This window comes from Carya illinoinensis, chromosome 8, assembly GCF_018687715.1.
Source record: "Carya illinoinensis cultivar Pawnee chromosome 8, C.illinoinensisPawnee_v1, whole genome shotgun sequence".
Taxonomy (NCBI): domain Eukaryota; kingdom Viridiplantae; phylum Streptophyta; class Magnoliopsida; order Fagales; family Juglandaceae; genus Carya; species Carya illinoinensis.
The window spans coordinates 18433097-18444950 of record NC_056759.1 but is presented as its reverse complement, the minus strand read 5'-3'; the positions used below and the strand labels follow the sequence as shown (position 1 = coordinate 18444950).

Genomic DNA, 11854 nt, shown 5'->3' with positions numbered 1-11854 from the left:
CTTTTCGTTTACGCTAGACCTCATTGCTGCTGGTTTTCATTTATTGTATTCTACTTTTCTTTTCTTTACAATTCCAGACCTCGTTGAGGAATTCGGCAACATTTTATTTTTCTTTCCTGTTAGTTTAGACCTTGGCGGCTAGAAGGGAGCTTTGGTTTTTACCTTTTCGTTTAGACGCTAGGCAGCTTTTAATTTGAGGAGTCGAATCCATTTTTTTTTATTTGTTCTTAGTTCAGATCATTGTTCAGTTGGGAGTATATTATTTCTTTGAATTTTTCTTTTACATTTCGGACGGAAGGCCCCCTCTCTCTCTATCTCAATTTTCATTGTTCTTTTGGCTGTTTTCTTCGTTACTTTAGAGACGCAGGGGAGACGGTGGCCTTGTGGCGCTAGTTTCATTTTTTTTGCTTTACGTTGTAGTGTTTTTCAGTTGTTATTTCAGAAGACTCATTTTCAGTTTTATTATTATTTTTAGTTGCCCAATTTTCTTTCCTAAAGTTCTTAGTTGAGTTGGCGTGGAGCTTGTGGTTTTATTTATTTATTTTTATTTCTTCTCACAGATTTTTTTTATGGCTTTGCTTAGATTAATCTTTGTTGTTAGAATTATCATGTGTAGCTAATTTTTGAAGCTTGGGTTGTGGAACGAAGCTTGATTTGTTTTGGATTCTAGATCGATGCAATATTTTGTTGTTAATTGTTGATTTTACTATGTTACTAGTCAGATTTAAATTGAAAATAGATTGCGGCTCTTGCTCTTGTTTTGTTGTTGACGTAAGGCACAACAAAAGCTTGAAAACTATCAAGGCCTCTCTCAGGTGTTCGTTAATGTGTGTCTGACTAATAAAGTAGAGAATCCATTAGGAAAATATTGCAAAACTTGAGCTTAAATTTGTATCTTCCGATTAGCAATGCCTTGATTAGATTGTTAATCGAGAAAATTATCTAGAATCCGAAATAAAGAGAGTCTCATACCCAACCCAAGTGTTCGTTAATTTGTTTGTTTTAGAAACTCTAGTTTCAACTTCGATTATCTTCTTACATTGCATTTGAATTTTATTTTCATCTCTCATACTTGATTCATTTGTTACTCGCAAATCTCTTATACGCTTTGATAACCCATTGTCCCTGTGGAATACGATCCTGGACTTATCTGTGATGACCCGCTTTTGCATGTATTTTCACTGAAGGGTTGTTTTTAATTTAATTAATATATTGGTTTATTTATTTTAAATTATTGCGTTTTAAAATTGGTTTTTATTTGTTGGATGTTGTGTTTTATTTATTTATTCGTTTTACGGTTTTTAATCTCGTTTTCGGTGGTTTTGTTTTGCTTTCCGGAGTGAGGATTGGACCTCATTTCTTTCCTACATCTTTTCTTTTCCCTTTTTCCTTTTTCTCTTTTTCTCTTTTCTTTTTCCTTTTCTTTTTTTTTCTTCTTCTTCTTTTTCCTCCTCTCTCTCCCGTGTGTCGACCCTCTCTCTCTCTCTCCTCTCCCACGCCGGTTTCAGCTCAGCCCCGACCCACCGCCGTCCGGCCACCGTGGTCGACACCACCCCCGCCGGTCGAACCCCCTCCTACCGGCGCACCACCCCACTGAACCCCAGCCCCATCCGGCCAGCCGTTTGGCCGGAAAACGCCGTACAAGCCCCACGGTTTTTGCCCCGATTCGCCGCCGTCGCTCCACCTCCGGCCACCACCTCTTCACCACTTCATCACCGGTTCCTTGCCGTCCTAACCCACCCATTTCTGGCCTCTAATAGCCATCGGAACAGCTCCCATGAGCTAGCTTTCCATTTTGGGAAATCCGGCCATCAACCACCGTTTTCGCCGCCACCCAAGGCCAAACTTCACTTCCACTAGCTTCATAATCATCCTTAGACCATTCCCTATCAATCCCAAGCCTTGGTTTGTCTGACTCACTCAAAAATGAGTAGCACTAATGCTATCCCAAGTGCAAGAGGATGTCGTGTAATAATTAGGAATAAATTCCTAGATCGTCTCCTCAGGGAAAAGTTGCTTAAAATTAAACTTGTTGAAAAAATGTGAAAAACTTCACAAAGAGAAAATAATATGATGGTATATGCAATGGATGAAAAAGGGTACTAGTCATGGACTAGATTCATGTCTTTTGAATTTTTTGTTTGTTGGATTGGAATGTAAAGGACTTATAAATTAAACTCAGAAATTAATAAAACTAAATTAAGCATTAAACTAAATTAGAAAGTAATCGACAAAACATGAACGGAAAATTTAAAATGCCCAAAACTAAGATTCTAGAATTCATCTTTGTAATTAAATTACGAATTCTCAAAATAACATATAACAGTTGTAATTACTATTAAATGAAAACTTAAAGAAGTAAGAAAAATAAATAACACGAAATAAGTAAACAGAAACTTAAAAGTATTCTATAAACTTTAAACTGAAGTTAAATAAAATAGGGAACGAAAATCTAAACGAAAACGTCCTTTCACGATTCGATTGAAATTCGAAACGAAAAGGAACAATTTCTTACGTATAAAAACTCTAGAACAATTCCTCTGCTCTTTACGTATGATATTCAGAAAAATCAAAAACAAAAACAAAAGCTTAAAATCAAATCTTTCTTGCAATAAATTAAGGTAACACAATTAATTTAGAACTTCTAAAACAATTCCTTTTATTGTATGAAACAAACTAGTAATGAAACAAACTAGAAATGAAACAAACTAGAAATGAAACAAACTAGTAACTTAATGGAAATTAAGGTATTACACTCAATGAAATACAATTCTAGAACAAATATTAATACACTAAAAAAAATGCTAAAACAACAAAGCTTTGAAACTTAAAAGGAGAAACAAAATTTCTTAAAACAAAAAGGAGCTAATTCTTTCAAGTAAATAGCAGAAAATTGTGTGTTGACAAGTGTTTTTCTAAGATTGAGTTGTCCTCAATTGTACTCAATTGTACTCTAAAATGTTCTCCCCTTAAGCTTCGGTGTGCACCTCCTTTTATAGCCAAAAATCTTGGCTACTTCATCTCTCATTCAATTGGTTTTGCATTCACACCCAACAACCAAATCTTCAATCTTGCTTTCACACTCATTTTCGGCCTTGCATTCCTCTTTCTTTATTTTGTGTCTTGCATTGCATTCCTCTTTCTTTTGCCGTGTCTTCCATTGTTTTCCTCTTCAATTATTTTATTCAATTGGTTTAGTAATTCAAACCAAACAACAAAGTCCAACATGCCTAACTTCTTATTCAACTCTTGCCTAACTCTTGCCTAACTCCTTGTTCGGTTTCTTCATTGCCGACTTCCTCAATTTGTTTCTTCAATTTGTTATTCAATTTCAGCACATGTTCCTTCATTCACCTATTGCTTTGACCGGTCCAAATTCCCTCACAATTCATTCCAGCACATGTTCCTTCACTCACCCACACGGCTCCTTCCTTTGATTGCAAACTCAAGCACGGCTTCTTCCTTTGATTGCAAACTCAAGCAACCGACTTCTTCCCTTTACAATCAACCAAAACAAATCCTATCCAATTAAATTATTCCAGCTTTCAACCCCAGAAAAATCAGCACATGTTTCTCTATTTTTTTCTTCTCATTTCGGTGAACAAAGCTGAATTTTTCTTCCTTCATTTCGGTTGGTTACAGCAGCTCTTTTTATTGCACCAATTCATCACATGTTCCTCATTTCGGTGGAGACCAATTGGTGGACAGCAGCTGCCTTCTTCTTCATATAGTTTCGTTGGACACAAAAACTTCTTGTTGGATTTGATTAAACTTGGTCTCTTGAAGCTCTAAGCCTATATTCATCACCATATATGCTTGGATCCATGATATCTTCATTAAATCACCTTTTTTTGGTTGTAGAACAAAGGTCTGGAATAGGCATTGCATGAACAAATGGAAATGAAAAGTAGAGAATTAATAGAAGAGAAAGACATAACCAAACATGCAAGATAAACAAAATAGACATATATTTGAAGTATGTGAACTCATAACTCATGCACAAAGAGCAAAAATATGTGTCCAATGAACTGTGATCACGAAAATGAAGACATGTGAAGCCATTCCAATATCGATCTAGTTCAGTTTATTTTGTTTCTCAATTCTAGAGGAAAAGATCAGAATGCACAGTAATCAATAGTTGGTAGAATTCAAGCATAAATTCATGCTTTTAATCAATTAAAATCACAACTTTGATTTATTCATTTTAACCATTTTTCTATTTAAAACCAATAATAATGTCATGACGAATTTAAAATACATTGGTTATAAATAGCTAAAATGTGCAATATTTCAGCTCAATCATTGTCCCCGTTCAAAAGTGGGTATTTTACAACCCACAGCCACAGTGAATTTTCACTGTTACGTTGCTTTTCCTCCGCCGTTTGCAACGCCGCAAGCTTTCTAAAAATACCGTATAGCGCTGTAAGTATTTTCTAAACTCTACTTTTAGATTTAAATATATTTTACTCTTACAATAAATTATTCTTGTTGGTTGGCTGATTCCGGACTGAGTCCGAGGAGTTTGGGGGTCGGATGGATTGAGGACGGAGTGCTTGGTTTTGCTTGGTTGTGTTTGCTTGATTATTTGTGCTATGAGGCGTGAGTTGCATATTGGGTTTATGTGCATATTCTTTTAATCAAAAAAATCCAGTTTTATTGGCTTAAATGGTTTTTGGGTGTGTGTGTCTCACGAGCCCAAGCCGGGATGGGTTATTATCTCGGTGGAGCTCCTCTGGTCACTCGGGAGTGGATAAAACTGAGTGACATCCCCTGGGTTGTCGCAGGGCGACGACCGAATCGCACGATACGGTAACGCTGTCGTGTCGACTCCGTGGTCCCTAGAGTGGCGAGGACTAGAGGTTGGCCTGGCCAGGTATACGCGAGGCGCGAGTCTGGGCATCGCTCGTTTAGGTGTCACATGCGTAGTCGTTACCTGCGGTGTGGCACAGAGCCAGGGTATGCGGGTGATCCCTGTGACACCCCGTTTTTATGTGTATTTTCACTGAAGGAATATTTTAATTTAATTAATATAATAGTTCTTTTATTTTAAATTATCAGATTTTAATTGGATTTTAATTGCTGTTTAATTTATTTTAGCTTGTCTTTGGATTTAAAATTAAATAGTTTGTTTTTACTAGTTAATTATTATATTTTAGCTTTACGTTGTGTTTAAAATATTTTCTTAGTTTTATTGCTTTTAAACTTATTTTCGTTGGATCAGTTGTTGAACTCCAGAGGTGAGGATTGGACCTCATTTCTTTTCTTTTCTTTTTCTTTTTCCCTTTTTCCTTTTCTTTTCTTCTTTTCTTTCTTTTCTTCTTTTTTTTTTTCTTCTTCTTTTTCTTCCCGTTTTCCCCTCTCCCCGTGCGCAGCTCTTCTCTCTTTTCTCCTTCCCGTCGCTGCCACTTTGACCGACCAGTTATCCGCCGTCCGGCCACCGTTTAGTGCACTGCCACCACCATTCTCTTCCCCTTCCACCAGAGATCATCCCCACCAATTTTCAAATCCATCGGACCAGCCGTTAGCCTTCGAGAGCCGCCGGAAGTCGCTGCACCTGCTCTTTTTTGCCCCTGTCGCCGGTTGCTTTCGTAGCCCAAAACCACCGCTCGCCGGCGGCGTGCCCTACACCACCCACCCAGTTTTCTTCCCCTCTCACCGGTGAACATCCCCACCAAGTTTCACCTCCATCCGAGCCACCATTAGCCACCACGAGCTCTTCCAAGCCATACGGTTTTTCACTGTTTTCGGCGCCGTCGCACCACCTCCAGCCACCATCTCTTCACAACTTCTTCTCCTACCTCTTGCAGACCTAAAACACCCATTTCCGGCCTTGATCCGTTGCCGGAGCAGCTCCCACGAGCTCAACTCCATTCAGCCCCTTTTTGGCCTTCGACCGCTATTTCCACCACCACCCACGGCCAAAACTCATTTCTCTTAGCTTCATAAATATCTCAAGGCCATTCCCTATCAATCCCAAGCCTTAGTTTGTCCCCGTTCAAAAGTGGGTATTTTACAACCTACGGCCACAGTGAATTTTCACTGTTAGGTTGCTTTTCTTTCGCCGTTTGCAACGCCGCAAGCTTTCTAAAAATACCGTATAGCGCTGTAAGTATTTTTCAAACCCTACTTTTAGATTTAAATATATTTTACTCTTACAATAAATTATTGCTGCTGGTTGGTTGATTCTGAACTGAGTCCGAGGAGTTCGGGGGTCGGATGGATGGAGGACGGAGTTGCTTGATTTATTGATTTATGGTTGGTTGATTGTTTTGTGCATTGAAATTGCATTTACATGGTGCATGCACGTGCATTTTATTTTATTTGTGAAATCCTGTTTTGTTGGCGTGAATGGATTTTCGGATGCGTGTGTCTCACGAGCCCAAGCCGGGATGGGTTATTATCTCAGTGGAGCTCCTCTGGTCACTCGGGAGTGGATAATACTGAGTGACGTCCCCTGAGTTGTCGCTGGGCAACGACGAGAGCGGGGCTAGAGGATGGCCTGGCTAGGTAAGCGCTGGGCGCGAGTCTGGGCATCGCTCTACTCACCGACTCCGTGGCCCTTCGCTAGCGAGGGCTAGAGGATGGCCTGGCCAGGTAAGCGCTAGGCGCGAGTCTGGGCATCGCTCGTTTAGGTGTCACATGCGTAGTCGTTACCTGCGGTGTGCTACAGAGCCAAGGTGTGCGGATGATCCCTAGGGGAGATCATGGTGCATGCATAATTGGATCGTTTTTATGGTTTTTGGATGCGGGCCATTTTCTGGGAAAATGGCGAGAGTTGGTTTTGAGGCTTTTGATCCATTTTCTGGGAAAATGGTGATTTGGGCCATTATCTGGGATAATGGCGAGGCTTGGTTTTAAGGATATGTTTTTATGGGCCAAATGGGTTTTTTTGGCGTGCGTGGTAAAAATGTAGTTTTGCGGGACATGTGCATTGGCTTTTCTTGCATCCGTGTTGTTTGAGTTTTATATGTTTTTATCTAGTGGTGTTTGGAGTTTACTTACTTGCGGCACCATTTTTGGTACTGTAGATTTTGGTGCAGAGATTGAGGATGAGGAGGAGGAGGCTGAGCCCGAGGATGCGGCTCCGCCGAGATGCTGATGTCATGTTTTGTATTTAGTTTAAAATTATATTTGTGTCTTGTAATATTTATTTATGTATGTTTTGAATAGCTTTGTATTAAACAAGAAAAAGTCTGGTATTTAGTTATATGACTTTGCTATCCGCTGCGTGTCCCTTCGTGCACATTCGTCGCTTTTTCACACACTTGGCACACGTCGATAGGATGATGACCCGTGATGTCATCATCCGGACATCTCGATTTTCCCGTGTTCGCGCGTGGGGATTTGGGGGCGCCACAATCCCTAGGGGAGATCATGGTGCATGCATAAACCGGTTTGTTTTTATGGTTTTTGGATGTGGGCCACTTTCTGGAAAAATGGCGATGTTTGGTTTCCGAGGTTTTTGATCCATTTTCTGGAAAAATGGTGGTTTGGGCCATTATCTGGGATAATGGCGAGGCTTGGTTTTAAGGATATGTTTTTGTGGGCCAAATGGGTTTTTGGCGTGCGTGTAAAAAATCATGTTTTATGGCGCATGTGCATTGGTTTTTATTTCATGTATATTGTTTGAGTTTTATATGTTTTAATCTAGTGGTGTTTGGAGTTTACTTACCTGCGGCACCATTTTTGGTACTGTAGATTTTGGTGCAAAGATCGAGGATGAGGAGGAGGAGGCTGAGCCCGAGGATGCGGCTCCGCCTGGGTGCTGATGTTATGTTTTGTATTTAGTTTAAAATTATATTTGTGTCTTGTAATATTTATTTATGTATGTTTGAAACAGCTTGTATTATGTTAAGAAAAATTCTGGTACTTAGTTATATGACTTTCGTTATCCGCTGCGTTTCTTTTTGCACATTTGTTGCTCTTACACACACTTGGCACTCGTCTTAGGGTGATGACCCGGGTTGTCATCATCCGGACGTCTCGATTTCCTCGTGTCAGTGCGTGGGGATTTGGGGGCGTCACATTATCCTTGATACAACTTGACACTTCTACACTTGGAAGCACATTCGACCATGAGTCAAGTTTTTGGCACCGTTGCCGGGGACAACTGGGGCTTATTAGAGCATTCCTCTACTGCTGAGAGGACGTTGTGGAGCTGTGAACCTTTTCACAGCCTGGGTGACATCTAATCTTTTTCCCTTCTCTCTGTTTATTTTTCATGGTCTTTGATTATCTGCTCTTGTTTGTATGACTAGTTGGACTAGAGACCATACATCTCGACTGTTTAGGATAGAATCATTGACATCTTTTAGCTCTGCATCATCTTCTGTAGAATCATCATCAGACACTGATAGCATCATGGCTGAAAATGAACATCATGATAGGGAAGTGGAGAATCCAAACAAGACTCTTAGAGAGTATCTTCAGCCTGTTAGGACTAGCACACCTTCTTGCATCATTTTACCTATTAATGCAAATGCTTTTAATTTCAAACCTCGGATGATTTCATTGTTACCACACTTTCATGGTATGGAATCTGAAAACCCCTATTTGCATATCAAAGAGTTTGAAGAAGTGTGTTCCACATTCATGGATAGAACATGCACTGATGAAGTCATAAGATTGAAACTGTTTCCATTTTCCTTAAAAGACAAGGCTAAGACATGGTTGAATTCCTTAAGACCAAGATCCATTGGGACTTGGCAAGAAATGCAAACTGAATTTTTAAAGAAATTTTTTCCCATGCATAGAACCAATGCCTTGAAAAGACAGATCATGAATTTTGGCCAAAAGGATGTGGAAACATTTTATCATTGTTGGGAATGATTCAAAGACCTTTTAAATGCATGTCCTCATCATGGATATGAGAATTGGAGGGTCATTAGTTTTTTTTATGAGGGGTTGCAACAAAAAATGAGACAATTTGTGGAGACCATGTGTAATGGAGCGTTTTTTAACAAAGAACCTGAGGAAGCCTTTGAATATTTTGATTATCTAGCTGAAAATGCACAATCATGGGATACATCTGATGTCCATAATAGGTCGGAAAGTTCAAGGACAATTTCAGGGGGTGGGAAATATAATCTGAGAGAAGTAGATGATTTGAATGCTAGGTTGGCTATGATTTCTAAGAAATTAGAAACCATAGAAATGAAGAAAGTGAATGAAGTACAAGCTGTACCTCAGATTACCTTGAGCTGTAATATTAGTGAGGGCCAAGGGCATTCAAATAATGATTGCCCGACCATTCCTGCCTTTAAAGAAGTTCTCTTGGATCAATCTAATGCTGTTAATATGGTTGCTAAATCTTTTTCAGGTCCTTATTCCAACACTTACAATTCGGGATGGAGAAATCATCCTAATTTTAGTTGGAGGGGTAAACAAGCTGCTTTACCTGCACCCAACATAGCTGGTCCTTCACAAATTGTACCCTACACTACCTTAGGAGGTCCAGGACCATCTCAATATGCCAACCACATGGTGCCAGCCCAGAAAAAGAACCTTGAAGACAATTTCCAGCAATTATCCACCAACTTCCAGCAGCTGTCCACTAATTTTCAGCAATTCATGCAAAGCCAAGCTGCTATCAATAGTCAAAATTCACAAGCCATTGTGGAGATTCGAGGGTCAGTCACAAGGTTGACTACAACCATGAGTGCTCAAGAGAAAGGGAAGTTCCTTGCACAATCTTAGCCTAATCCCCAAGGTCAAAACCACCAATTTCAAAATATGGCAGGAGATTCAAATTTCAAGCAAGTCAAGGCTATTACAACCTTGAGAAGTGGTAAGGTGATTGGCATTCCAGCTCAAGAGGTAGAAAAGAATGGTAACACTTCTAAACCTCCTTTTGAAAATGAGGAACATGATCCTTTGAAATCTAAAAGTGTCACAAGCACTACACTTGCACCTTTTCCTCAAAGGTTAGCCCCTTTGCACAAAAATAAGCATCATGCGGAAATTCTTGAAATTTTCAAGCAAGTTAGGATTAATATACCATTGTTAGATGCTATTCAACAGATTCCTACCTATGCTAAATTTTGAAAGGATTTATGTACCGTAAAAAGAAAATTGAATGTGCAAAAGAAAGCTTTTCTTACTGAGCAGGTTAGTGCTATTATCCAAACCAACACTCCCCCCAAATACAAGGACCCAGGATCCCCTACCATAGCTTTCATGATAGGGAGCTCAAAAATAGGCCAAGCATTATTAGACTTAGGTTCAAGTGTGAACTTATTGCCTTATAATGTTTATGTTCAGCTTGGATTGGGTGAGTTGAAATCTACTTCTGTCACATTGCAGTTGGCTGATAGGTCTATTAAGATTCCAAGGGGTGTTGTGGAAGATGTTTTGGTTCAAGTAGAAAAATTCTACTATCCAGTAGACTTTGTCGTACTCGACATGCAATTGACTAATCATTCTACCTTCCAAGCACCTGTTATCTTAGGAAGACCCTTCTTGGCTACTTCTAATGCACTCATAAATTGTATAAGTGGAGTTTTAAAGTTGAGTTTTGGAAATATGACCTTGGAGCTAAATATTTTTAATCTTTGCAAGCAACCGCAAGAAGTTGAAGAAGTTCATGAAGTGAATTTGCTGGAAAATTTCATTGATGAAACTTCTGCACATTACTTTCAACTTATTGACTCTTTAGAGGAATTTGAAGAAGATTTGAAAATATTAGATAATGTTACTAACTCATCTCTTGTTTCCTCAATAGGTCAATAAGTTACACCACCATGGAGGCCAAAATTTGAGCAACTTTCACCATTGACATCAACCCTCAAGCCTTCGGAGGAGCAATCCCCAACTTTGGACTTCAAACCTCTTCCATTGGAGTTGAAGTATGCTTTCTTAGGACCACAAAGCACCTTCCCTGTGGTAATTTCTTCTCACTTAACTAGTGAACAAGAAGATAAATTGCTAGAGGTCCTTAAGAAGCATAAAAAGTCTATTGGGTGGACAATGGCTGATATAAAAGGTATAAGTCCCTTGGAGTATACCCATAGGATTTATTTAGAAGATGATGCAAAGCCTTCTAGGGAAATGCAAAGAAGGTTGAATCCCACAATGAAGGAAGTGGTTAAAGGTGAGGTGTTGAAATTGCTTGATGTGGGTATCATTTACCCCATCTCGGATAGCAAATGGGTAAGTCCGATTCATGTAGTTCCAAAAAAATCCGGGCTTACCATTGTTAAAAATGAACAAAATGAATCGATTCCTACGAGGATTCCTACTGGTTGGCACATGTGTATAGATTATAGGAAGTTGAATGCCGCCACTAGGAAAGATCATTTTCCTTTGCCTTTTCTTGATCAAGTGTTAGAAAAAGTTGCTGGACATGCCTTTTATTGTTTCTTAGATGGATTCTCCGGTTACTATCAATTAGAAATAGCACCAGAGGATCAAGAAAAGATCACCTTTACTTGTCCTTTTGGTACTTTTGCTTTTAGGAGAATGCCTTTTGGTTTATGCAATGCACCAGCAACTTTTCAAAGATGCATGCTTAGCATCTTTAGTGACATGATTGAGAACACTCTAGAAGTGTTTATGGATGATTTTTTTGTATTTGGTGATTCATTTGAGAGTTGTTTAACCGATTTACAAGCTGTTTTGGCCAGGTGTGAAGAGAAGCAATTGCTACTTAATTGGGAGAAGTGCCATTTCATGGTACAACATGGCATTGTTCTGGGACATATTGTTTCATCTAGAGGACTTGAAGTAGATAGAGCAAAAATTGAGATGATTTCTAAACTTCCTACACCTAAGTCAATAAAAGACATTAGATCTTTTCTTGGGCATGCGGGTTTTTATAGGAGATTTATCAAAGACTTTAGCTCTACTTCTAAGCCTC

At 39.3% G+C, this 11854-nt stretch overlaps 1 non-coding gene across 1 annotated transcript; it reads right to left on the bottom strand.

Moving 5' to 3' along the window:
- Window positions 1-8759: 8759 nt before the first annotated feature.
- LOC122274858 lies at window positions 8760-8867 on the bottom strand. The gene has a single exon (XR_006228398.1). It is a non-coding gene; the product is annotated as a small nucleolar RNA R71 (small nucleolar RNA).
- Between the last annotated feature and the right edge of the window lie 2987 nt (window positions 8868-11854).